This window comes from Talpa europaea (genome assembly GCF_964194135.1).
Source record: "Talpa europaea genome assembly, chromosome: X".
Classification (NCBI taxonomy): Eukaryota; Metazoa; Chordata; class Mammalia; order Eulipotyphla; family Talpidae; genus Talpa; species Talpa europaea.
In genome coordinates, this window is record NC_140081.1 from 13,268,132 (window position 1) to 13,296,105 (window position 27,974).

General features: G+C 38.9%; 1 protein-coding gene across 2 annotated transcripts in view; it reads left to right on the forward strand.

Moving 5' to 3' along the window:
- POLA1 (DNA polymerase alpha 1, catalytic subunit) overlaps window positions 1-27,974 on the forward strand; it is a gene marked incomplete at both ends in the record, with an annotated part of 266,915 nt that overhangs the window by 55,409 nt on the left and 183,532 nt on the right. The window lies entirely within an intron of this gene.

The following is a 27,974-nucleotide window of genomic DNA, read 5'->3' on the forward strand; positions in this document are numbered from 1 at the left end:
ATAAAAAAGTTAAAGATTAAATATTAATTCCATATGACTACAGCAATCTATTGATTCTGTCAGTAGATTTAAGACTACTACAGTCTTAAGAACACAGTGGTTATGGACAGAATGCTTGTGTTGTAGGGGTCTAGACTCAGAATAATCTTGAGCTGAAATTGGCAAACTGTGATCGGTGGGCCAAATCCAGCCTGCCATGTATTATTGTAAAGTTTTATGGTAACACGTTCATGTATCATCTCTGGCTGCTTTTGGGTTACGGCAGTAAAAAGTTGAGTAGTCAAAGTCAAGACTTGCATGTCCCACAAAGCCTAGACTATTTACTTTCTGACCCTATTGAGAAAAAAATCTTGCTGACCCCTGGTTTAGAGTCAGACCAGTGTCAGGCATTTGAACTTTGAGATGATGAAAATATTCATCTCCACTAACCAAGTGGCTGGCAAGCACTTGATATCTGGCCACTGCCAATGTAGTTGAGGAACTGTATTTTGAATTTTATTTATTTATTGTTAAAATTAATTTAAATAGCCACAGGTGACTAGTGACTACTGTCCTGGACAGTGCACATCTGACTGACATGAAGCAAAATGAGCTGTTCAGAGCCACTCTTCTGTTGGCAGCCCATCTCAACTTGGTATAGGGCACAGTGGGTAAGGGAAAACATGTATTGAACACCCACAATGTGTGAGAAGCTTTCAGATGCTGTATTTCATTAAAACCCCACAAGAATCCTTGATATAGGTAATAACACTCCCATTTCCAGGTGAGGAAGTTAAGAATCAAATGAGGTGAAGTCTAACAAGTAACTGTTTTGAATTGGAATCCATGGCTTCCAGCATCTAAGGATTGTCGGCCCCATCTCAGGATGTCTTTCATGACTGATTCTGCTTTATATCCTTACCTCTCATTCTTGGAAATTCATCTTTTTAAATATTCGTCTTAAAGCAGAGGACTTATTTTACATGGAAAAGATACATGTGTTTCAAAGGCTAGTTGAAGTGAGGGAAGGATGTTTTCAGTTTCTTAGGCTAAGTTTACTTTAAAATTATTTAAATTTTATTTCTGTATATGTATCCAGTGGCTTCTGATGGAATACCATCTTATTTTTGTATTAGGAAATGCACTCACTATGCCCCAACTGGGTGATAATACATGGGTTGACTATTGAGATTGGATCAAGGTTACTCTTAAGTTTCTCACGAGAGGCAATAGTTGACAATTTACTCCCTTGGAGAGTGCCTCTTGCTGTTGGGAAATCCCTGTGGTTATATTTTCTGCATTGGCTCAGAAATCCACAAGCTTAAAAGGGCACTGTTGATAATGATAAGCCCCAAATTTGTCCAGTGATCTCCCCCAATCCCCTAATCCATTGTATTTTAAGGGCAATGTTTTCTTGTAGCTGGATTTTTAATATGGAGTTGAAATCCAAGTTTTGTTTTTCTGTTATATAAAACATAACAGTAACAAATCTTCAGTAAATAAACTATAAAAAACCCTGCTCTCTCCACTAAAAATCACAAAATTTCAGCGAAATTTAGAATCATGTGATTTAAATTTTTGGTTTCTACTTTGCTCCTTTCTCTTTCCCCTTTGCTCCTTCCCAAATGATAAATAAAACAACCATGGAAAGTGTGCCTTTAAGGTAATGTGAGGTTAATGAGAAATGATAATTACACAGTTGCTCCCTAGAAATCTTATTCTGGAAGATTCAAAGTCACCTACAGCAATTTTGTCCTAAAATAAAAATTATTAAGGTATTAGTGATAATTGTTAGCACTAGTGAATGGGAATATTCTGTGTGATAATCTGTCTTTGGGCTTACTAGTATTTTCCATATATGCTATTAGGTCTTGCTGATTTTCAGCATCTCTTGATTATTAAAGAGGCGGAAGGAGTGAAGTGTAAAATGAGAGGCAGTTTGCTTAGATTTTGGACTACCTTTGTAACTTGTCAAACCTGGTATTTTTTGTATTAATACAGAGTGGACAAGAATAATAGAATAACCTGAAGATCAAAGATTGTTTGCTTTTAAAGGTTTTATGGGATAAATTCAATTAAGGTTCAATTGGGATTAATGAGGAGGAGACCTGGTGCTGTGTCATCTGAAAAGATTATAAAATTTTACATTTGACTATGTGGTTAATACACAGTCTGGAGAGACCTTGAATTCCCCCTCCCTTTTAATTTTTTAGTCTATTTCTTGTGCTCAGTTTTGTTGGAATCATGTAGGTTTGGCTGTGATGACCTAATAATTTCTGTAATCAAACGTATTATGGCTGCTAGAGTACTCAGAGTAATTACTAATTGTATTTTTAAAAACAGGTTTATAATGAAAATGCTGATAGTTGTGTCAAATGGACATCAATATTATCTTTTTCCCAGGTGTCATCTTTCACACATAAATTCTATGATTTTTAATTGCTCATTGGTAGAAGAATTGGTTTAACGGTTAAGGAATTGTGTGAGGGACCTCACAGCTTGCAGGTTATTTAAAATAGTGAAGTCACTGTTTTCAGAGAACTAATATGGAAACTTAGTTTACAGATACTCGAAAGTGAATCTGTACAAATACCATCTGGTATTTGTGTTTGTTTTCAATGTATATGTCGAGACACATAAAAAAATACTGGTGAGGTTGGTACCACTAAGTATTTTTTAAACCACCAAGAAAACAGAAAATATACTTGGCTATCAAGTGACTGGTGTAGTAATTGAAGTGATTGTTCACTAGATGGCGATAGATACCCTGAGATCATTAATCAATTAAGGATTTTATTCTGTGAACAATGGTGAAGGCCATTTAGTGACAAGCATCTGTCCAAATTTTTTACTTTTGTTAATTTTGAAACTATTAAAGAAAGACTAAAACTGGACCAAAGGATTGTGGTAGTTTAATCTATCTAGTGTTTAAAATAATGATGGTATTTGAATCCTAAGTTTTATTGATAGGAACAATCATTTAATCATTTAATGTATCATAACAAGCTAATTCTTTTATCAAATAGCCAAATTCACACCTCTGGCCGTGAGGCTACAATACATGGCTCCCTCAATCACAGTATCAGGCTAATCTAAAGAGAATAGAAATGATTTTGATATATAATTTTGCCTCTTTGAATTTTGTGTTTTATTTTTTCGAGGGCCTTTATTCTATACTTATAAGCATACTCATTGCATAATCCGTAGTGTAATGGTAATATTTGTCTTTATGGAATAATTAGTACTTATTGACATTGGTATTGTTTTATTTTTACACTCTGTTATTTCTGTGCCCTTGAGAAAACGATTTTTGGTCTGGATTTCTGATTGCAGTTTAAACGTATGTTCTGATGTTTGGGTGTAGAGCCCATGCGTTTTCATTTTCTCACCCAGTAGGCTGAAATGACTCTTTGCCAGCCTGCCTGCCAACCAGTTGTAGACTGCCTGGCTTTCAGTTGTGCTCGGAGCTGAATTTGTGCATTTAGAAAATGTGTCCAAATTGTTGCATGAAAACATTGCTGTCTGGGCAAGACTGCCTGGGAGCGTCCGGGACGGAGGCCTTCAGTCTTTTGGTGTCATTGGAAAGAGAATGGATGGATACAGAGAATCTTAGAATTCATTCTTGAGGGAGTTTTTTATCTTTATCTGGCAATAAGAAAAAAATTCATTTTTATTTTTTTTAAAAAAAGACCTAGCTTAAAAAGATGTAAATGCAATGACATACTATAGAGACAACTAAAGATCTTTTTCTCCCACCCTCTTTCATTTCTTTTTCATCTTCCTCAGAGGTAACTGCTCTTAGGGTTTGTCCTTATTGTCCATGGTTTTTTGCTTTTACAGCTCAGATATGCGTCTATACATGTGCTGCGTTGAAAGTTTTGATCATCTATGTGTCATGCTACACATAATTTTTTCCAGCTTCTCCAAAAAAGAAAAGTAGTGGGGAAAACCCTATTCTGTATATCACATTTTAGTGTTGATACATTTTTAATTTGATTTATTTATGTTAACTATTGTGTATTATTTCATTGAACACTAAATACAGTGCAGTGCATTTTTAATTTTCCCATTGTCCACATTTTTAGTTTTCCAAGTTTTCACTTGAGATTTTTTGCTGTTATAAACACTGCTTCGTTAGACAGTTTGTCATGTCCAAGAGTTTCTGAATTTCACATCTGCACTCAGTGTAATGACATTTAATTGGTAGTCAATTACTTCATTTATCAGAGCAAGCAAATTCTTGCAAATAGCTAAATTCACATCTATGGCCATAGGGCTACATAACATGGCTCCCTCATTTCCAGTATCAGAGGTTAATTTAAAGAGAATTGGAAATACTTTTGATGTACAATTTTGCCTCTTTGAATTCTTTATTTTTCCTAATCAGGGTTTTTAAACTTACTATATACTTAAAAATATTGGTATAATCCTTAGTTGTTCTACATCCTTGTCAGCACTTGTTATTATCAGAGTTAAAAATTTTTGTCAGTCTCACAAATATGAAGTTGTATCTCATTGCCATTTTAATTTGTCTTTCCCTACCTATTAGTTGAACATCTTTTCATGTTTTTTAACTCATCCATTTTCTTGTGTGAGTTATGTATATGCACACATATGCCCTATTTCATTGGGCTGTATATCTCTTGGTATTTCTGCTAGGTATTCAAAGGCTAATAATCCTTATTTGGCCACTTGTGTTGCAAAAGCCCTTTGTCCGTGGTATTGTTTCATATTATTTGTGGTCTTTCATTGTGTTGAAGTTTTTTATTTCAGTGCCAAATATTTGATTTTTTATTACTGCCAAAAATGTATTTTTTTAAATTTTAAATCTTTCCCTCCTCTAATTACAGACATTTCCCCCTATGTATTTTGTCATATCGAAGTCTTTAATCCTTCTGGAAATTATTTCTAGGGATGGTATTTTTCTCTGCTTCCTTGTGGAGCTGTTCATCCTCTTCCTCTATTCCAGGGGTCAACAAACTAACCCTGATGGGCTAACTCCTGTCTACTGCCTGTTTTTCAAAACTAGCATTTTTTTGGATCTGTGTTTGTGCTGTGCTACAAGAGCGGAGTTGAGACCTGCAAAGCCAAAATATGAATTTGTGCCCCTTTGCAGAGTAGTCTGCAGGATTCTGGTCTGAAAGAGAGGCATGCATAACAGAAAAGTCACTCTCATTTCCTACAGTATCAGTCAGAAGAGGGGAAACAGAAAATTACACCAAAGGTAATGAAAAAGGAGAAAAAAAATCTTTTGAACATATATAAAAAAAAACCCACAGATTTTGTTCTTAGATTGTTATAGGAGAATTTCTCTCAACCCAAGTAGAGCAAAGGGGAGAGACCCATGAATCCTCTGAAGTCATGGGCAGCAGTTTTGTGTCAGGCAGATGTGTCCTTTGTGCAGGAGAGGCATGTTGCACTTGTGAGCTTCTCAAGGGGGACTGTGATGTAAAATAGTAAAGAATTGTTGGTTCTTACATTTTATATCTGCCCTCTCCTGTAGGTTGAGGGGAAACGTTTGCCTTAAAAATGTATGCTTTTGTCACCTAAAACATGGCAATGTGAAGAATTTTTCTTGCCACACCAGACCTATGGAAACTGTGTGGGTGGTAGGAGGGAAGAGTTCTAATTCTGTCTACAGAATTTTAATAGCCACCATTAAGGTTACTTTTAACTTCAGCTGACCTAGTAACATTTTGATTTTTTTTTTAATGTAAGAAGAGAATTTCTTCTAAGGTTGAAATGAAGGTTTAATACATTTTGGCAGAATATATTTTATGTTTAAAAAGTATTATTTTCTGGTGGTCACAGATTACTTAACACGTTTTGAATTTGCTTGCATTGTACAATTGTAAGTCAGAAAAACTTTGATTGTTTTATTGTCGGATTTTGTGTGTGTTTGGATTCTAAAATCTTTGTGGTTCTTTAAAACTGACGGCACATACGATTCAGCTTTATTAATTCATTTCCACTAATGCAGAGTTTGTGGTAATTCGGTGGAATGGGTTGAATTCTTTATAGTATAAATTAATAGTTGTTTTAGAGCCTAGGTTCTCATGTATCTTTAAATTCTATAGAAACACCTGTTTCTACTTAAGTAAGTGACATCCTAACTGTAGCCCTTTTATATTGATGACATTTTACTAAGGAACATGTACATTTCCCCATCTATTTGTCTGTATCCTTTGTGAAAATGGATAGAAATAGTTGATGAAAGAAAGATAAGGGGAAACACTTATTTGGAAATACCCCATGGAAGGCCAGCCCAAATTACAATGATTTAGACTTTCAGTAATTGAGAGAAATGTGATGATAAAAAACTTTAAATATATAGAGTAATTCATGTTTTATTACCACAGTGTTATATTTATAGAGATAAATAAGTGTGCTACACTAGGCCTGGCTTGAATTACTCTATATATACGTGAAACCACTGACATAATATTACTTTCAAAATAGCCCAGACGTCAGACGTTTAAAAATAAATCCAGGATGACCTTATCTTTCTTTTTTAGCAGTTGGAAACTAATACCTCCAAGATGTCTGGACACCCACCTTTATGTGGGGTTTGGGGTTTGGACCTTGCAAGGTGGAGATTTAGGAGAACACAGGCAGTTGATGTTAGGTTCTGGGAAGAGAGAGACTAGGATGAGTCCTGCTGTGATGTGGGCTGGATTCTGAGCATTAGGAGAAGAAGCTTTACAGACTTGGTTCATCTTCTTTGCATTCTTGATGTTTTGGAGTGGTTGCCTCCTCTTTGCTTTTACCTAAAGCTGTAGGGAATCCAGGAAAGGGCCCATTTACCCTGATAATGCAAGTCTTTATCAAGAAGGGATACCTCAGAGCCCCCTTCAGGCAGCAGTGTGAGATCCAGGCACCAAGGGGCCGGCTTCCCCATATCTTGCAATCTTCTAGCACTAACCTTCAAAGTGCCAGGCTTGTTTCATCCAGGAGGGTGGCATTTCCTTATGTTCAACCTTAGGTTACTATATTTCTCGGGAGGTGGCTGTTTGGCCTACTTCTTTATTTCTTTTACTTCGTGCATTTGTGCCCTGGAAGGAACAGGTTAAATGGGATGAGAGTGAAAAGATGTGAGGGAATAGGATTCCTTGCTGTTTTTGAAGTTGGTTTTTTTTTTTTTTACTCCTTTTGAGAACGAGAGTTTGTAAAACAGTCTTTTTCTTCCTTTTCCTTTGATTTAAAAATGTTAGTCTGTGGTGTGACATTTAGTAGATATGTTTTTAAAAATCATCCGGTTTCATGAACTTTTAAGCCAGTATTGATAAGGTAATATGTAAAGTCAAAATACACCTGCTGTATGAAGGGTGCCTGGGTTGTTTCAAGTGTGGAGTGGATGGGAAGGTACTGTTCATTGATTAGATCACTGTATTTTATGAAAACATGAACAGGGAAAATAAAAGGTTTCTTTTTAAAACCCACATGTTGTATGTTTTAATACTAGATTTGGAGTGGGTCTACATAACTAATCTAAATACTTAAAACTTTTCAGTAACAAAAGGAATAGGTCTCTGGCCTCCAGTTGTTTCTATATTCTGCAGTCTCCACTTGGCTTGGTTTGTCAGAGATGGCTTTTTTCCTCTGGAGTGGAGTCTTGATTGTGGCTCTCTGGAATCGTGCCTACTAGTAGTTTTCTGCAATTCCAGATGGGTGGACGTGTAGGAGATGCAATTTTTAAAGAGGATCTTGGTATTTCCGCCTATTTGAATTTACAAGAATGGCCTAGATACTCAGAACAAGGAAAAGGATACTTTGTACATTTTTACTAAGTGTTCTCATTGGAGAAGGCAGGGTCCATACTTTCATCTTGATATTTTGTCCATTTAATTACTGAAACTACTGGCAATGTGGCTGAGGACGGGAGATAAAAAATACCGGACTGACCTTGTGTCAGTCCTGCTGATCTCTGCTGAGACAGATTGGGTTTCATTACTTTGTGATTCACATAGAACTGAGTCCCTGAAGCCTTTCTTCCCCAACCTTCTCCAAAATGAGTGACTTTTTGTTAACCCAAACTCATTCCTTTTTCTACATATGTGAGCATTTTATATAAACCTGTTCTGGTATATGTTTCTTGTTCACAAGCCGCATGTTATTTGACAGGTGTTCTAAAGCTCCTTGCCTTGGCAGTGAACCAAGATGACAGAGCAATAATGATTTCAAAAGTGCCATTCCCTCCTTGTTAAGAGACAGAAAAGTGTGAAGTTATTAACCACTATTCACCAGTGGTATAGAAGTTGGCATAAGGTTTAATTGTCTGGTTCTCTAGTCAGTCAGCATAGGTAGTTTCCTGGGTAATAATACCACTCTTAAGGAAAGAGGAAAATATCATACGAGTCTCCTTTTTCCTCCCACATCCTCCCCTACCCCCGCTTTCCACAAATTGCAGATCCAGATGGACTGAAGAGAAAGGGTCACTAGGAAACCCAAGTCTCATCTGCCCAGGTAACAGATTTATAGGTGATGTGGCCACACTCAGCAGCCTTGCAGACTTCCCATCCCCCAAATGGATCAGCTGTCCCAGTGTTTGCATCTGATAGTGTGCAAGATGTCACCATACTGTCTCCTTACTTTAGCCATGCTGGGTGCATTATTGCTAATTGGAAGGCCCTGCCTTCGGCAAGCACTGCCTTCTGCTGATTTGAGCAGCAGCAGTACAGCCAGACACATCCACACATCCATCTCCCAATTTAAAAACAAAACAAGCCTGTTGGGTTTATTATGGCTCAGGACTGGTTAACTGAGAGATGGCTTATGGAATTAGTGCCTTATGTTTGTGTCTTATCATTTCCACAGGCAGCGTGAGCCTCTGTCAATTTGCCATATCATAAATACTGTGTTAAATTACAGGGAGCTGAGTTTGGTAAGTTGTGGGAGTTTGGAAGGCAGAGAGAAGAATGACTTTATGTATGTGTGTGTGTTAAGAAGTTGTTTGATTTGAAGCCAACGGATTCCTGAGCTCCCTAGTCATCATTTCAGAGACCTTGCCTACGTTGAAATTTGGTGCCAGTGTTGGGTTGTACAGCTGTCGCGGCTTCCTCCTCCTTATTAATTTTTGTGGTTGATTGGACTTGTGTCCTCTTTAAACTTGAGTGTGTCTCAAAATTAAAAAAAAATGTTTTGAAAACGTCCCTCACCTCTTAAAATGAAATGGGATTTAACCAGAAAGTGAATCTCTACCTGTATTTTTATTTTTTAATAATAATAATCATTATTTATTTTTGCATAGAAGAAATAGGGTATAGGCCAGCGGCACAGGGGGTGAGAGGATTCACCAAAGACAGAGTGGGGAGCAAAAAAATGTAGATTTACTGAAATAGACTGCCAAGGGGAGCAGTGGGTGAGACAGGCGAGGTCTGCTGTACCATTTGTGGGTTAGCTCCCTGGCCAGGGATCAAACTCAGGCCATAGGTGTGATAAGCTGAGACTTAACCCCTATGCCACCAGGGGGTCCCTCTACCCATATTTTTTAAAGGAGCAACATGAGTAGTTTCTAGGAATGGTTTATGGACAATTCTTCTTTACAGGTTTGGGTTTTGTTTTCTAAGAGCTATTTTTTTTATTAGCTTTGCTGTTTTACATTTAACAGGTTTGCTCTATAGAGGGCTATGATGAGGTTTTTTGGTCGTAGGGCTAAGAGTTGAGTGGGGATGGGAGTGGAGCAGACATACCAAGTTTGTTTCATAATTTTGAATGTCAGACATTTGACTGTATTTGTTTCAGGGGCCTTTTTGCCCCTGCTGACATAACCACACATATTTTCAGCTCTGGGCAAGGAAGATGGTATGTCTTCCGCAGGCAGGGTGGAGGGGGGTTGAGGAAGAGGGACTTGAGAAAAGGAATAAGCTCATAGGTGCATTGTTCTTCAGGCCACATGTGATGTTCCTGTGCGCTGGCCAGCAGGGCAGGGCGTATGTTCTGCTTATATGGATGGTGCATGGATGCATAGGTGAAGGAAACTCTATGGGGACTACACCTGAGGGGGTGGGGGGAAGCAAATGTTGTTTAAAAACGAGCAATGATGTGAAAAATTTTAAAAAAATTAAAAAATAAATGGAACTGCATGACGTGATGGGATAGATAGCCAATAATTGAATCACAAGAAAAATCTGGAATTTCTTTTTTAATGATGTCCTGATGGGGCAAAAAATAACTTGTTTTGAGGAGATTGGCTTAGAGTGGGTGAATATATTTAATTCAATTACTGATTCTTGCCTCTTAGCTAGAACTTTTTCAATTATTATTTTCTGCATGTGTACTGTGGAGGGAAATAGAGACAAATGACATTGCTTGTGACCTGCAGGCTTCAGATGAAAGCCTTAGGTAAAGATTCCAATAAAATTAGAGCTAGAGCTGAGGAGGCCAAACTCGTGATTACTTACTAGTAAACAAGAGAAAAGATCTTCTGGAAGCACAACACCCACACAGCGAAGCATAAGCGTGCCCTGGAGAAAGCTTGGGCTGGAAACCAAGGGCACCATGCTCACCTGCCTGCTTGTTTGCTTTGTATGGCTTAGACCAGCCCGTGTGCTATTGTTTTCATAAGAACCTGGAGAAAGGCACCCAGCCCCTGTCAATGTTAGGCATGGTGTTGGTGTCTTGGGGATGCGGTGGTAAATTTTAAGTATTCAAGGACTTGGTCTTCATGGAGTTTTTAGTCTGGTAGATGAGCATCATTAAACAAATGGTCGAATGAATAATTTCACTATTCCAAAAGACAATAGTGCGAAGACAATGAATAGGAGTTTCTAACTGCTGATATCAAGGGCACTCTGAAGAAGCAGACAGTGTAGAGTGAGGAATCAAAGGTTTCCTGCACCAGTGACATGAGCTGAGATATCTGAGAAGTGCACACAAGTTAACTAGCTAGAGGGTGGCAGGGATAAGGATAAGCGTTCTAGAGTGAGGGATGCCGTGCAGGGTTCCTGTGGTGGTCCAGGAATTGAGGGACGTCTCCTGTAGCTATAGTGTTGAAAGAAGAGGGGAAGCTTGGGAGGTGTGGCTGGAGAGGGCCTCGCAGGCCATGTTGAACAAGGAGCAGACATGGGCAGGTTCTAGTGGTCATGGAGGGATTGATTCCCATTTGCATTTTGAGAAGATGACCCGGAGCTGAACGAGTTGGACAGGTCAGAGTGGATGGGAGGAACAAATTGTTAAGTAGGCTCTTGTTAGAGTATTCCAGGCAAGTGATGGTGGTAGCCTGGCCATTGTGAAGGTAGTTGGAAGAGGGCAGGATATGGACATCATAGATTTAACAAGAAAAACCCCGGCAAAACCTGGTGATAGATTGGATATGGACTTAAGATGGTGACTGAATCCAGAGCAACTACTGGCTGTTTGACTTGTGCACAAAGGTGGACCAGATGCCTTTCACTGGCATGAAGAGTCCTAAGATGACTGGATTTAGGGCGACTGGATTTAGGGGTGCAGGAATAGGGGGAGAACTTCAGCTTACATTTGCGTTCACACACTCTTAAGAGTTGGATTTTTGTAAGTATGTTATGTTTGCTCATTCAGTTTTACTAAATTAACTCCAGGCACCAGGAGTGTTTTATTTTCATGCCCTTCAGCAACAGGTAGTGCAATGCTTTAAAGTAGTAGGCACAAAGATGGCAACCACTGTAAGTATTTGTAATATATAAGAAATCATTGTCTTTCCTATCACTTTCTTCTTACCCAGTCCTAAGATCCTGTTATTTGTAAGTCCTGCCAACCTTACCTTCACAACATACAGATTGCCACTGCTGCCCCTTTTCCTCTACTTAGTTCAGACCACAGTCATCTCAAGTCAGGGTCACCCTGCTTTTGGCGCCTCCCTTCTACTCTTGCTGCTGATAATTCGTTCTCAATATAGGAGGGGATGGATATTTTTGATGTGTGATTAAATCAGTTCATTTCCAGTATCTTCCCATCTCAGTTCACCCTGGCCCCCAAGGTCCTATATGGTTTACCTTATCACTCCAGTTGCCTTTTCTGGTACCAACCCACTGCCGTCCCCACCTTGACTTTGGTCCTCCTCCATGGACCACCATTTTCTTTTAGTTCTGTATGCACGTTGCATTCTGTCCCTCCATAGGGCCCTTGTACACCCGGGCTCCTCCTCCTACCAATTATTTTTCCATTATTTGTTACAGAGTAAAATAAACATATCCCTGTGGCCATCTCCCAGAAGACTTTGTTATAATTGCTTCACTGTAAATTATATTTGGAGATACCTATTAGAGGGGAAAATACAGCTATAGTTAAGCTCCATGTTAATGCTTCCTAATTGACTCTTTTTAACTTCAGGGTACATTGGCTGCTCCTCCATCCCCCCATTCATTGTGGCACATGTAATTGGCTCTCAGCTTGGGTTGGGTAGCAGTTATTATGAACTTCCAAAGAGAATGAGGATCTGGTCTCAGTTTCTCCTCTTGTATATAAATAGTAAAAAATTAGGCACTCAGTTCAATTAGGGATAATAATAATAACTAAGATATATTAAGCATTTGATGCTTGCCAGACACTGTTTTAAGTACCGTGTTCAAAGTACTGCCTGCCTGAGACTGGTTAGCATAGGGTTTTATTCTATGATCTCCATTTTATAAGTGAGGGACTTGAAGTACGGTAGTGTCAGTAACTTGCCCAAAGTCACAGGGTTAGTGAACAGCGGAGCCATAGTTTAAATCTAGGCAGCCTGAGCCTTCTTAGTTCTCCCAGGGAGTACGGCTTGCATTTTTTTAGTTTGTCTATGCATCAGGCCTCATGAGATGGGAAAAAAATAGTGTGATTTCTGGGGGCCTCCCTGCTGGTGCAAGGGGTTGTTAAGTCTCAACATTATGAAGCTGTCAGCAGCCAATGCAGCACGAGTTCGATCCCGGGCCAGGGAATTAACCCACATGGTGCAGCAGACCTCTCCTGTCTCGCCTGCTGCTTCCCTCAGCAGTGTATTTCAGTAGGTCCACCTGTTCTGCTCCCCACTCTGTCTCTGGTGAATCCTCTCACCCCCCACACCTCTGGCTTACACCCCACCTTTTGTATGCATACGTAAATAAATCTTTAGAAAAATAATGTGATTTCTTCACAGTGCTTAGAGCCATTTTTGTTTGAAAAGATGGAAGCTAGTTTACATGTATCATTCTGGGTTAGTTAATGTTTGCTGCCACTTGATAGCATTTCTGAGAGCTTTGATTCTCCTTTTACTTCTTCAGTCTTTGACACTATCCATAATGGATCCATAGGAATTCTTAGGGAAGAAGATCAGGTGAAGCAAGTGTGGAAAGCCAGGGATGTGGAGGAATGCATCTTTCTGTCATTCGTGGTGGATGGAATAAATGGGGTGGACCATCCACCATAGCTGAAATGGAGATGATTCTGGAGCTTGCCTTGGCATAGCTTATCTATGGCCCTCACCGCCTGTTAAAGTGGTGAAGGTCATAGAGTGTTTGCCATACGTAGAATAAACAAATAGATTCAGAAAATGTATTCAGTAATCTTTGCTTGATGAGCAGAAGCTAGCAGTTGTTTAAAACAAATGAAGGGGATAAAAACTCTCCTAACTTTTATTTACCAATCAGATTGCAAAGGAAAAAATAGCCTATTTTTAGACTGAGGCTCCAATTATGCTAAGCCTTGAAGATAATGAAACAGTCTGACACAAAAGAGCGTGGTGACGCAAGTTTGTGTGGTGAAATTCCAAGACATTCACTGACTTTTTAGGATTCTGCACAGTGAATATTAAGCTCCAAGAGTGTTTGTTGCCCGGAAACAGTGTTTTATTCTCTTGCATGCAGTGTAATGAAGTGAACCTGTGTTGTAATTTGTTTCTTGCAAGGGAAAGGGAGAATTAGCACACATCATCTATCCCTGCATCCCATCTTTGGCCTCTTGTGTGTCCCTTTTATTTGCTGAAGCCATCAAGTCCTACTGTTGCTAACACTGCATACTGCTTCCTGTTTCAGTCACTCTTAACATTCCATACAGAGCGTTTCCTGTTTTCCCATTAATTCTATATTGTCAATTTGGCAGAATTTGGGGGCTTCCCTTCTCCCCCCTTTCGTTCTGCATAAGATTGCCCTTAGCTTTTCTGCTTCTGTTCTTACGTCAGGTGACATCTTTCCTTGGACCTAATTAGTTGGGGGATGTAAGTGAATGTGTGCTGGCACAGGGCTTCATAAGCTGGGCTAGTGGGGGCTGGCCATTTGTGCTCAGTCTCACGTTGCCTTTCCATGGACAAGTTTGGTCATGGATTTCTGAGATTTCCTTCTGCCTGTAGTTGTCTTTCTGAAAACAAACCTAGGGTGCTCATATTGATGGACAGAAAGTATAAATCATTCTCCGAAGGCCACATGTTTTATCACTTCTTGATTTCTGCTGTCTTATGAGTCCTAAGGAGTTGACTTCCCAGCACCAGGAGCTCTGCCATTTTCCAGTTAGCCTCAGAGTTCTCTCTTTCACTGCCGCAGCAACAACTAGCAGGAAACAGAAGGAAAGACCCTGCCACCCAAGAGGCCAAAGTGGCAAGCTTCTGGCTCTGGTGGGTTTTGGAGAGATTTGATGAAGTGGGGAGGGAATGGGTTGTGAAGGAGATGAAAGAACTCCTCTGTGTGGCTGTGTTAGCATAGCTGAAAACGTGAAGTAGCCATCAGGTGACTGATAATGATAAGGAAGCGTGCTTGGGTGAAGTGGCAGCTAGCAAATGTCACTGGCTGGCTACCTGCTGGCCACATGCAGTCCCTACTCTTTTCACTTAATTTAACCTCCCACAACCCTGTAGGTTGGGTAGGGGATATTCCTTTTCACAAATGAGGAAAGAGTCTCGAAGGGATTAAGTGAATTGTCAAGGTCTCTTTACTCGTTAGTGGCTAAAATAGTATGGCTTCTTACATCAAGCCATGCTTCTGGAACACAGGCAACACAGACAGCAGTTTTTTTTTTTTTTGTCATCTTATGGTGAGTAAATGTCTGTGGTCCAGCCACTGAAAAAGCTGTCATGGCTTTTTTGTTAACTATGCGTGAATAGCTTCGTTTTTTAAAAAAATTATAGAGGGACCACACTAAGTTCAGTTGTTTGGCCCACCATGTAGTATGCAGGCATAGTATTGAGTTAGTGATACAAGGTTGGGTGAGACCATGGTCCCTGATTGTAGTGTGAGTGGAGTGATCTGTAATTGAATTCTGTACCATATGAATAAGGTGTGGGAAAAGAAAGATTAACATTACCCAAGGTTAAAAATGATGTCCACGTTCGTAGACTAATTTCTGCTCGCAGGTTCATTGCTTCTTTGTTCTTTGCCAGGATTTTCTCAGAGGTATGGATTGTTGTTGTAGGGGTGACACCCAAGAAGAACCATATTATGTTATCACAACCTTGGGGACCTTTCTTAATGGTTTTTAGTCTTTGGTACATGAGAAATCTTCTATTTCAGTGATTATTTAGCTTTTTCTTAATTTTAACTTTCTTCAGCTGTACCTTCCTTGCCCCCTTCTCTGACCTGGGCGGGCAGAAGGGTTTCTTATGCAGCTCAGCCTGTAGCTGACCCTCAAAAAAATGTTTTATATTGTTACAAGGCAATGGAACTTGAAATCTTTCTGAATTAAATTCATTTTGATCTTTTGGGAAGGAGCTAGGAGGAGATTCATTTTTGCAGATTATAGAGCTACTTTTCTCACCTTAACAGCAATAACAAAAATGATAGATACATCAGTAAATGTAAAAGTCCAAGAGAAGTGAATAATACCTCAAAGGTTATTTTATAAATACCATCCCCCAGCTAGGTGCATTCCATCTCAGCCCAGAGTGGGGCAGATACTTGTAGTTCCTAGCTCATGCCTCACCCTTGATACATGCCCCGTGAACAATAGTGCCTTTAGGAAACCACTGTTGGGAATCTGAGGAATTCTGGATAGGTGTTCTGGAGTCGGCCCCACGTGGAGACCACCTTCCTTTCCTGGAACAGACTGATCTGCAGGTCTTTTTGATCACAATCAGATGGGAATTGTAGGGAGGACTTTAAGAATGAAAGATCAGTCAGAATGCTTCACCTGCTCTCAATTCCCGGGTAAACACTGGATAAGCAGTATTTGGACGTTGCCCTTAGCCTGAAGGTGGGATCTTTAGCATTTCATACAACAAAAGATGGCAAATCTTTCAGTGCTTCTTTCAGGGCAGAAATAGCAGGGTCATTGAGTCATAACTCTGGTAATTTGGGAATGCAAATTACATATAACCACATCATGATTTTCTTGCGGTTTTCCATCTAGCAGACCAAAGACAGCAAGTGTTGATTCTGTTTTTTAAAAGGTGAACTCTAGAAAATTACAGACTAGTGAGCTATACAATACAATTCTATAGAAATTGCCAAGTAGTTGTTTTTCAGCATTTTATGGCGATCACCAAGGCTCAGTATTGGTTCACCAAGAACAAGTAGTGTCATTAATTTTATTTTTCATTTTAGGCTTAATATTAGGTTGACCCACATGAAAGTGCTAGTTTTGGAAGTCAAAAGCAGCTGAATATCAGCAATTTCATAGGCTTCATCCTAAGTTTTTATTATGTTGTTTCTGATAATAAAATTAATACATGTTCATGTAACATACTTAAAAATAAAGAAAAATAGAGGAAAGTAAAATTTACACATAATCTAACAATCTAATTTTATGCTTGTCTATCTTTCCCAGTATATTTATAAGAATACTATTTTTTTAAACATAATTTAGATTATAGTTCATTTTTGTGCAGTGTTTGGTTATTTATATTGACTCTATCATAAACACTCACCTATAATTAGATACATATAGGAACTGAATTTTTACTATTATGATTTCACCAGGTAGAGATCACATAATTTACCCGTACCCCTATTTTAACACATTTCTGTTGTTCTTAGTGTTTTATGACTTTACAGTTATAAATAGTGCTTTAATAAACATCCACATGAATATTGGCCCACATCTCCTTGGTATAAATTATTAAAAGTGTAATTTTTAGGTTAAAGGTTATTAACTCTTAAAATGTATTTCCAGGTTGCTTATCATAGAGGATATACTCTTCTCTGCTTCTGCCAACATTGTACAAGAGAACCCACCTTACTACAGCATCGTCACAAAACTAGTTACTAACTTCTAAAACCAACAGACACAAACAGGATAGGCCAATTTTGTTTTTCTGCCATTGACAGGTCTCTACTAAATAAGATGATATAATATGATTTTATTGAGGGTCTCGACAAAGTTACTCTTTTTAATTGTTTTTTTTTTAAGATGTATTTTTATCTATTTATACAGCACTGGGTACAGTCAGAAGCGCGGGAGGGTGAGAGAATTCACCAGAGCCAGAGCGGGGAGCAGAGCAGGCAGAAGTACTGAAGCACACTGCTGAGGGGAGCAGCGGGTGGCAGGAGAGGTCTGCGCGCCATGTGGGACCCTCCTCCGGTGGCCGGGGAGCAGCTGGGGATCGAACTGGGGCTGCAGAGGTCGCGGGCAGCTTCGCAACCCAGCGCTCAACCGCTGCGCCACCGGGGAGGCCCCGAAGTTACTCTTAATATCAGTATGGTCCAGTCAAACCAGTGTGAAGTAAATGCAAATAGAATTGAGAGATCTCTAGTTTGCTGAGCAGCTAAACCCTGGAAAGGTTTTATTAGTGGCTTATTGTCAATACTGCTATTAACAGTTGGTGTTGAGGCTCAGTGGTTCTATCCTGACCAACAATATTTGTAGAGATTTTGATGTGAACACAACATTTGATAAGCAGATTTGCAGATATGTTACTAAACTGAGAGGGATGAATATGAGTTCTTTCCCTACCAGACTCTATGCATGGGAGCCAGTGTACTGAGAGCATTCCTTCTGGATCAGCTGTGTGGCGTTCTACAGAGTTACCTAACCTTTCTGTGCCTCAGTTTTCTTATCTATAAGTTGGAAATCAACAGAATACTTCCCTCATAAGTTTGGAAGAGTCAGTGAATTATTAAATGGAAAAGTACTGAGGATAGTTCCTGGCCCTTATTCAGTGATCAATACTTGGTGCTATTGTTGTTGTTGATGTGGTAGACAACATACACTTTTTTTTAAAGATTTATTTATGCATACAAGAACTGGGGTACAGGCCAGAGGCGTGGGGGGTGAGAGGATTCACCTGAGACAGAGTGGGGAACAGAACAGGCAGATGGACTGAAATACACTGCTGAGGGGAGCAGCGGGCAAGTCAGGAGAGGTCTGCTGTGCCATGTGGGTAGCTCCCTGCCCGGGATCGAACTTGTGCTGCAGTGGCTGCGGATAGCTTCATAGGTTGCGTCTTAACCCCTTGCGCCACCAGGGAGGCCCCGAGAACATATACTTTTAAGTGAATGAGGGAATCAACATCTTACAAACTTTATAGGCCAGTGGAACAGACCCACATAGCAAATGAAATGCAATGGACAGGTCTTGTGTTTGTTTATAAATATAAGACTCATGTAAGACCTCCCCTGGTGGCGCAGCGGTTGAGCACTGGGCTGTGAGGCTGCCCGCAGCCTTCACAGCGCCGGTTCGTTCCCCGGCCACCAGCGAGGGTCACACACACACACACACACACAAAAAAAACACCTAAAATAAGACCCATGTAAAGAAAGGGTTGAGATTTATACTGTGCAGCTCCAGAAAGTAGAGATGTGCTTAATTGATGCAAATTAGCAATAAGGGACTTGTATTAAGTAGTGGCATTGCCCTTTTAGATAGTGGAAGAATTCAAACAGAAGTTTGAATAATAGAAAAGAGAAGTCTTCTTTGGATCAGTGGCTAGATGAGATGTCCTCTGACGTCCTTGCCAATGCTAGACTGGTCCTGTGCTTCTGAATGGAATATGTGGGATTATCCAAAAACATGCAGTAAGGCCCCATGAGTGCATCTTTGGAAGGGTTGATGCTGCTAATCCGTGCCCACCCTTACCCTCCCTGCTTCAGTTTCTTTCACCTGTTGTCTGGCAGTGGATCATTCTGCTTGATGTGGCCTACAGTCTAGTTTGGTGTCCCAGGCTGCCCCCTCCTCAGCAACAATGCCTACGGGATGAGTGTTTGAAATGAAGGCACATTTTTCCTAATTGTACAAGAAAATTGTTGGTATCTCAGAATCCTAAAAAAAAAAAAAAAAAAAAAAAAAAGGTTTTGTCCATGCTGGAGGTACTGTTGTAGTTGTATAAAGGGGTAGAGGGTGGACTTTACCTTTTCCTCAGGAGTTCGGGGCTCTGGCTTCCTGCACTTGCCTGGTTTCTCCCCTAAGTACTGCCTCAATACTCTAATCCTCTGGGAAGGATCATTGCGCCCACATTGTCCTACATTCTATTGGCTTGCGTACCTTAGGTTGAGATGTTCTTAGGAACTTTGATTCCTTGCCCTTAAGTTATTTAAAGGGAACCTCAACATAAAGTTAGAGCACTGGCTTGGGAGCCAAAGCAATTGCTTGCTTTCTTAGGGCTCTTTGCCGAATGATTTCTGACATGTCTTGTCATTGTTTTGTGCTGCTCTCCCCACTTACAGTATGTGGAGCATTGGCTTTTTGCCACACTTGTCAGGGATTTATGGGAGTTAATGACACGTAGTATATAAAGTGCTTTGAGATTCTTTCATGCAACTTGGTATTATCTTGAAAGCAAGAGGTTTAACTGTTCATTTGTTAGATAACTAGTGGGATTTTTAAACAGATGTAATCATACCATGTCTATTATTTAATGTATTAGGTGATGTGCACAAACTTTACTGCTCAAATTGTAAATGAAGTGGCATTTTTTTCCTTCTCTTTTATAAAACTCATTATTAGGGAGCACCTTGGGAAAAATTAGGAGTCAAGATTCTGAAAAAGTTGTCCAGTCCATGGCTTTGAGTGTTCTGCCTTGCCCTTAATTTTGCTGTTTGGCCATCAGAAGGGAAGAGCTCACCGCATCGCTGCATCTTGCTGTTGTTACCAGTGTGTTCTGTACCTTGCTTTACAGAGGTGCTAACTGAAGTCTGTGCTGTGCAGCGCACAAGGCCTAAACAGTTGCAATGCTTAGTGTGCCAGGTGGAGTAATATGTTTTTGAGAAAGCATCTGTGGAATTTTACAGTGGATGTTCTTTTGTAGCCATATTAATTTTACTCCTTTTGAGTAGTATCGATTTACCAGCCAGAATCTAGAGCATGCAGATGCGTTCTCAGAGTGATGGGTAACAGTGATGTGCGCTTAGGGAGTGCGTGAACTTTATGGGGATGGTTGTGATGCCTTCAAGACCGAGGGTCTTGTTGCATGTATTTTGAACTGGAGTGTTAAGCCTGATGCCTTAAGAAGGCTTTGCTTCTCCTTTTAATATTTAGAATTTATAAAACCAAAAGCTTTGTAGCCCTTAGTAGGGGGATTATGACATGTAGAGCCTGAAGGTCCTTGGAACATAGTAGCCATAGAGAGGAATAGATCTGTGCTCACTCTTGTCCTTGTGGTGTGTTAATGTGCACAATGTGAAACTCTGCACATGAGAGTTGGAATATATGGAAGATTTTTTTTTTTTTTAGAAAGACTACTTACAAGCATTTGATTTATAGACTAACAGGAACCTAGTTCAGCTCCCTCATTTTACCAGTGAAAAGATGGAAGTCCAATAGGGCCCCACTGAGCCAGACACAGGACTGCTGTGTAACTGAGGGGTCTGCCTTCCCAAGCCAGAGCCCATTGGATCACACCATTCTGGTAACTGCCCTAGGCCACCGCTGCAGTATTTAGAAAATGCCAAATCATCATATAAGAAAATGACTCTGGTGGCACAAGGGGTTAAGACGCAACCTCTGAAGCTCGCTGCTGTAGCACGAGTTTGATCCCCAGCCAGGGAGCTACCCACATGACGCAGCAGACCTCTCCTGTCTGCCTGCTGCTCCCCTCAGCAGTGTATTTCAGTCCATCTGCCTGTTCTGTTCCCCGCTCTGTCTGTGATGAACCCTCTCATCCCCCACAACTCTGGCCTGTGCCCCAGTTCTTGTATGTATAAATAAATAAATCTTTAAAAAAAATGACTGATAAAACAAGGCCATTGTTGAGTCCATAGTCCCAGCAGGTTTTATCATTTGTATTGAGTAACTTCAGCTGTTCCATAGTCTTTGTAAAGTCTGAGCTGACTATATTTATTTTGTCCACCTTTTCCCCAGTTAACAGAATGCTTACTCTCTTATTGCCACTTAAAAGTCATCTGGAAGACTCATGCTGACAATGTAATGCATGGTGAAGGAAGGGGGTAAAGTAGGAAAACATAATTATTGCATGCACGGTCTTTTTAAAGGCTCTTTTATCTTCCCTCCTCTCTTTTCCCCAACCTAGTTGGGTGGATTTGTGTATAGCCTTTTTTCCCCCCTTTTCTTTTCTTAAATTGGGTAAGAACTGCAAAACTATTCAGGAGAAGCTGTAAACTAGCAAAGCACGTGAAAAGACGGTAGTTTGTGCCTTTCTCAACCTTGTTATAGATCTGTGGATAGTCTGGAGCTTACAAAACTGTACTTAAATATTTTCTATAATATAGGTTGAGGACAGATTTCTATTTGCTGTTGATAACTGTCAAAACAACTTCCCTAGAGCGATTGTCACAGAGTGCGGGGCCTCATTTTCTGATGGAGAAACTGCTTTGGTTTATCCTCACTGTGTTTTTACGTGATTATTTCTTATTTTCTCAAGTGCTTATGACATTTAATAAATTTGTAGTTGAGAATTGTGGCAGCTAGTAAAGCAAGAAAAGGAAATTGGGTGCCTGGAAACTATTTAAATACAAACAAATGACAACAAAATTTAACTGGGAAGGATATGATTTTGAAATTGTGAATGAAAGCGATCTCGGCCTAAGACAAGCTGAAACTGAATTTCCTTTCTTTTCTTAACCAGAGTTGCTTTTCCTCAAACACAAGTAACTGTTTTGTTTAATCCTTGGGAATTGATTCCCAGGGACTGATTCCCAGCAGTTCTTTATTTCAGTTCTTGATGGGCAGTATTCTTGGGATTCAGTGGTCAAGGTATCTGTTTTTCCAGTTGTCTTTTAATGAATGCTAAGCTTTGAAAATTGGCACTAGCACTAGACCAACTTAGAGTTTATGGTGCTTTTTTTGTTTGTTTCTTGCTTTTGTCTTCAACTATGTTGGGCTTCTCTGGAGCATGAAATACAAAAATGTTTGACCAAAGCAACGTTGTAAGCCTCCTTGCTATATGTATTCTGCTCACCGGGAAAATGTCTGGTTAATTTTTAGTTACACCCAAAGCATTTTGAGCAACTAGTTTGATATGTAGGATTAAAATTACTTAAATGCTGAGATTGCATGGTTTTGGAAAGAACTTTAATATTCATTCTTTTTATATTATATGCTCTTGTTAAGGCAGTGGAAAACTATTTGGTAAATATTCAAGGTATAGACTTTTTTCATCTTTAATTTTTTTATTTTTAAGTTTACTTGTATGATCGTTTTTATTGTGCTTAAAAAAATACATGACGCTTAACATCCTATTCATTTTTTGTGTGTACAGTTTAGTAGTGATAAACATATTCACATTGTTTAGACTGATCTCCAGAACGTTTTCATCCTGTGTGACTGAAGCACCATACCCAATGATGAGCAACTCCCTTTCCCCCTGCTCCTAGCCCTCACAGCACCATTCTACTTTCTGTTTCTCTGAGTTATGACTAGAAACAATATGCGGAGATAAATGGAGTCATACACAATTTGTCTTTCTGTGTGTCTGGCTTTTTCCATTTGGCATAATGTTAAGGTTCATCAGTATTGTAACATGCCAGGATTTCCTTCTCTTTTCAAGGCTGAATAGTACTTCATTGTATGTATATACACATTTTGTTTATCCTTTCACCCATTGTTGGGCATCTGGGTTTCTCCTACCTCTTGACTGTGGTTATTAATCTTCAGTGTTTCTTGGATAATGCATTTTTGCTAGGTTAAAATCTGAACACAAATCTGACAGGAAAATGTGCGTAGCTGAGTATAGCAATCGACAGAGGGTATGTAAAACACCTGCAGATTTGAAGACAGCAATGTATCTCTCCTAAAATTCTGTAGTATTGATAGTGATTAAAATATACCTATTTTGTGACTATATTTTATTTTTTGATACATGTTTAAAATATTTTTTGAAACTGAATTTCAACTAGTTGACCCTGGAAACTGCAGGGAAAGTTTTTGAGACTGTGAACTATTAACAGAAGAGGTTTTTATCCCAGGCATGTACGGCCTTAATTTTCTTGAAAGTGAAATTACCTTTGAATTCTTCTAAAAAACTCATTTATAGTTTTTACCGTATGAGACATACTGTCAGTTATAAAATCATCTATTTGAAGTTTAGTGAAGCATTGCGTAAGCAGCCTGACGGTGGAGGTGCAGCATGCCATTCATTGCCAATTGCTGTAGAGTAAGAAGTGGATATTTGCCTTTTGGAATCTTGGGAAGAGGACTATTTCCTTTGACTAATCCTCATTGAATCATTACATGTGGAGAGAATGTTGAGCTTGCTTCTCTATAAGACATTTACTTAAGCTTCTTATTACCATTAATTGCCTCTATGGGCCAGAGGAAATGAGTGTGGGCAGGCAGTCAATTGGCTACTGATGTAAAGAGGAAGTGAAATGTAGGACTGGATTAATAGTTCAAGGTTGAAAGTACACACAATTAACAGTAATTTTATATGATTTAGTTGTCCATATACCTGATGTGAATAAGAATTAATAATGCCAGGTGATAAGGGAAGACTTATTTTAACCTTTGTGTATGTTTTGGAAATAGAAGACAGGGGGATTTAAAGAACAAAATAAAGATGTTCCAGCACTGGCAAGTAAGTTTATTTGATGTGATTTGTTATTAGGATTTACCTTTTACTAGAGGGTCTTAGTAGTTTGTATCTTTTATGACGACAAGGTAGGAGCAGTTTATTATGTAACTTAGCTATATTGCTACTTGATTGTGAGTCTTAACCTTGTTGAATGGCCTATGTTTATTTTGTGTGTGAAATACATTAAAATTAATTTGATTTTGAGAGTGTTTGAGAAGTTAATATAGCTAATGCTTACTGTCTTTTTCCTATGTGCTGGACACTATTTGAAGTACTTTACTTGCATTAGTTTATTTAATCCTCATGGGACTATTTCTGTTTCACAGAAGAGGAAATGAGCAACAGGAGGCTAAATAATTTGCCTGAACCTATGCATAGTGACAGAGCTGAGGTGTGACCCCAGTTGTCTCACTCTAGGCCCACAGTTATCATTTTAATTACTATGCTGTGTGACTCCTTACTTGGTGTGTGAAAGGTCTTGGCAATCAGCACATTGTGGCGTTTGAGTAAATATTGGTAATATCTGTTAAACTTCTTAGGGGGGCTGAAGATGCTATGAGTTTGCTGTAAAGGTGTGATAGGATGATGTTGCTCTGGATGCCATTGATTTATCTAATTGATTTCAATCCAGGAATTGATTGGTTTCTAGTCTCGAGGTTAATTTGTCACTCTAAGAGAAACTGAAGAATGACTTTAGATAGTCATTAACATTTGTGAGTGTAGTGTGGTGCTAGAAAGTTTTTGTCCCCTGCTTTCAAAATAGTAGAAGAATAGAATTTAGGAACTGAGCCTTACTTTTGAGGGAGTCTGAGTCAGCCTCCTCATTTTACTATTTGAGGAAGCAGGTGCAAGAACCTCTCATAGAGCACTAGAGTTGGAATTGATGTAATAGCTTACATGGCATTACTTTTACCATGTGCCAGGCACTGTTTTAGGTGCTTTACATAAAGTCATTAACTATTCAGAACAAACCTATGACATAGATATTTTTATCTACCCATTTTACAGATGAGGAAATCATGGTTATGTAACCTACCCAAAGTAACCCACACAACTAATTACTAACATAATGTAGTTGTCATCTATTTTTAGGGGAAAATGATTGAAATCAGTCATTTCATATGGTTCAATCTGATATTAGTTGAAATCCTTCCACAGTATTTCACCCCCTTACCCTAATGGGAGTTTGTGGTTATTAACAGTATTTGCATATTCAGGGCTTTTCCCAGGGCCCCAGCCAGCTAAAAAAGATGCTGTTGTTTTTAAACATTTTTGCATGTATCTCTGCTTTAGTTTATCATTACTGTTCATTTTTCCTCACTGGTCAGTGGCTCTCCCAGTGTCATGTTGCAAGCAAGTAGTGAGAGTGGAGACCCTTGTCATACTTTTGATACTGGGTGGAAAAACGTTCAGTCTTGTATCATTAAGTATGTCATTGGCTATAGGTTTTTCTTGGATGTCTTTTTTTAGGTTGAATAAATTCCTTTCTATTCTTTGAGAGTTTTAAAAAATCAGGAATGGATATTTATTTTAAAAAAATGCCTTTCTTGTGTCTATTGAGCAAAAAGATTTTTAAATTCTGTTTTATTTTTTAGTTTGTTAATACAGTGATTTATATTGATTGCTTTTTCACGTTAGACCAACTTAGTATTCCTGGGAAAAACCTCACTTGGCTACGATCTATCGTTTTAATGTATTTTTGGATTTGATTTGCTGAAGTGTTTAGAATTCTTATGTTTATGTTCACAAGACGTATTGGTTTTAAGTTTGTTTTTTTTTTCTTTTCTCGTGATATCTTTGTCAGTCTCAGACCAGGATAATACTAGTCTCCGAGACTACACTGGGAAGTATTCTGTCCTCTTCAATTTTCTGGAAAAGTTTGTGTAGAATTTGTATATCCCTTTAGTATTTTGAATAATTCACCACTGAAGCCATGTAGGCCCGGAGATTTATTTGTGTAAAGATTTGAATTATAAATTTAGTCCAACAGATAATGGATTGTTCAGCTTATCTATTTCTTCTTGGGTGAGCTTTGGCAGTTCGTTTTTTCAAGAAATTTGGTTTATTGGTGTGAATTATTTATAATTACGCCTTTCGTCCTTTTGATAGCTGTAGAATTGGTATGGTATTATATTTTTTATTCCTCATATTGGTAATTTGTATCTTTTCATTTTTTTCCACCTACTGTGGTCAACTTGAACTCTCTTAGTCAGGCTACTGTTCCATATCACAGCTGTGGTACCTGTACTCAGGCAGAAAGTGAGGAAATTGGGCAGCTTGACTCAGTCTTTATCTTTCTCCCACTCCCCTTCTTGGCCTGTTTGGTTGCTCTTGCATACCTTTGTAGCCAGAGACTATGACCGTTTTCTGTGGTAGAGTTTATCCAACGCTGGAAGCAGAATGTGTGGGCTTTTGGTTTTGTGACATTCTAGCAATTTGAGATTTGCTATAGTAGCTGTATGAAAGTATAGAACTGGATAACTTAGCACTTTTTGGTCATTGTTGCCTTTATTGGTTTTGGTTTGTAACAACAGCTGGATATTTTGAAAAATTATGGAGTTAGGGAAAGGCAAAAAGGAGAAATGGGCTTTTACCAGGGTTTCCATGGGGAAAACCATTATCACTTTAAAAAGTAAGCATTCTTGAGTACTGAATATGTCAAGTTTCTCAATGATTTTGAGTGCCTTTGCTTGTCATAGGGAAGTGTTTCAAGAGAAAATATGAAAGTATATTTTAAACATAAAAACAAAGTTTCTAATTGTTTAATGTTCATTATATCAAATAGTTAGATCATATTAATGACAACTGATACATATTTTATTTGTAATGGACTTTACTTTCTCATCACTTTACATTGAACATTTATGCCTTTTTGGTCCATGTTGCAATTTGAGTGACATTAGAAGTCATAGTAGGTCTGTGGACCTCAGACTGTTACTTACTGAGCAGCTATCATGAGTCATGCATTGTTCGAGGCACAGGAGGTTCGCTGGTGAATAAGGAGCTTATATTCTTAGAGGCTCAGAAATCTGACCCTTTTAGCACACTGTGGATGGTCAGCCTCACATGTACATGCCCTCATGCCAATTTGTTCATTTGAAATGAGAACTACAGCTGTTAATTAGACTGGTGAGGTCGAACTGAGAGATTAGTGCATTTTCTCTTTATAGACAAGCCACATGGGAAGCCAAATTACAATCATAAGGTTGCTTGGTGAGAATGGAATCAAAACAAAGGGACTTGGTTAGATAATCCATGATTAGGATACACCTGCCACAGGGACTATTTGGGTTTCCCCTGAATAATTCTGAGCAGTAAAGCTTGCCAATGTCTCGTTCTTTGGGCTTATTTTTATGCTGACCGTTTTCCTTTGTTCACACAATTTTTTTGAAACCAGGCTGTAATACAATTTACTAAATGGCAAGCACATTCTAGGCCTGCTTCCCAAGATTACACTTAGATCATTTCTAGAAACATTTAGAGGCTTTCAAATTCTGGGTCTGGGCACATACACAATCTCTTGGTTGATTTCAGTACTGTGTTACCATATCAATTGTACAAACAGGCTTTACCCTCAGAGGGTAGCCTTTTGATTTGCCTTACATTCATTCTCTGGAAGGAGTGTGTCCACATGTGCTGCCAATGATGTATTTTTACTCTGTTTAACTGGTTGTACAAAATTTACTTTTTTGATGTAACTTATTGATGCCAAATCTTTGTTCTTTAGATAAGTCACCACTTATTGTTTTAATGGGAAATGCTAATCTGCCCAAATGGAGGTAAAGTGGGTTTATTTGAAAAGGTAGTTAATGTCTAAATGTAAAGCTGGAAAGTCTTAGAATCCAAAATTACATGTCTGATTTTTTTAAATTAAGGAATATACTAGAATTCCCTATAAAGGGTCCAGGGCACATAAAAGTAGTTGCCTTCAAGGAGAAATGTCATTCCTTGAGGTACAGTGAGATTTAAATCTTGGGATTGTGAGCTATCAATAATTTCAGTTACCCAGAAACTTAATATCATTGCCTCAATTATTGTCTGTACCCCACCTGTCCATAATCAGGGTAAAAGCCCACTGTCACACAGTGCCCTTGTTTTACAAATTAAGTTGTTTTGTCAAAGTTGAGATTATACCGCTTAAGAATCTTAACACCAAGGTGATGGTTTGAGATGAAAGTAAAAT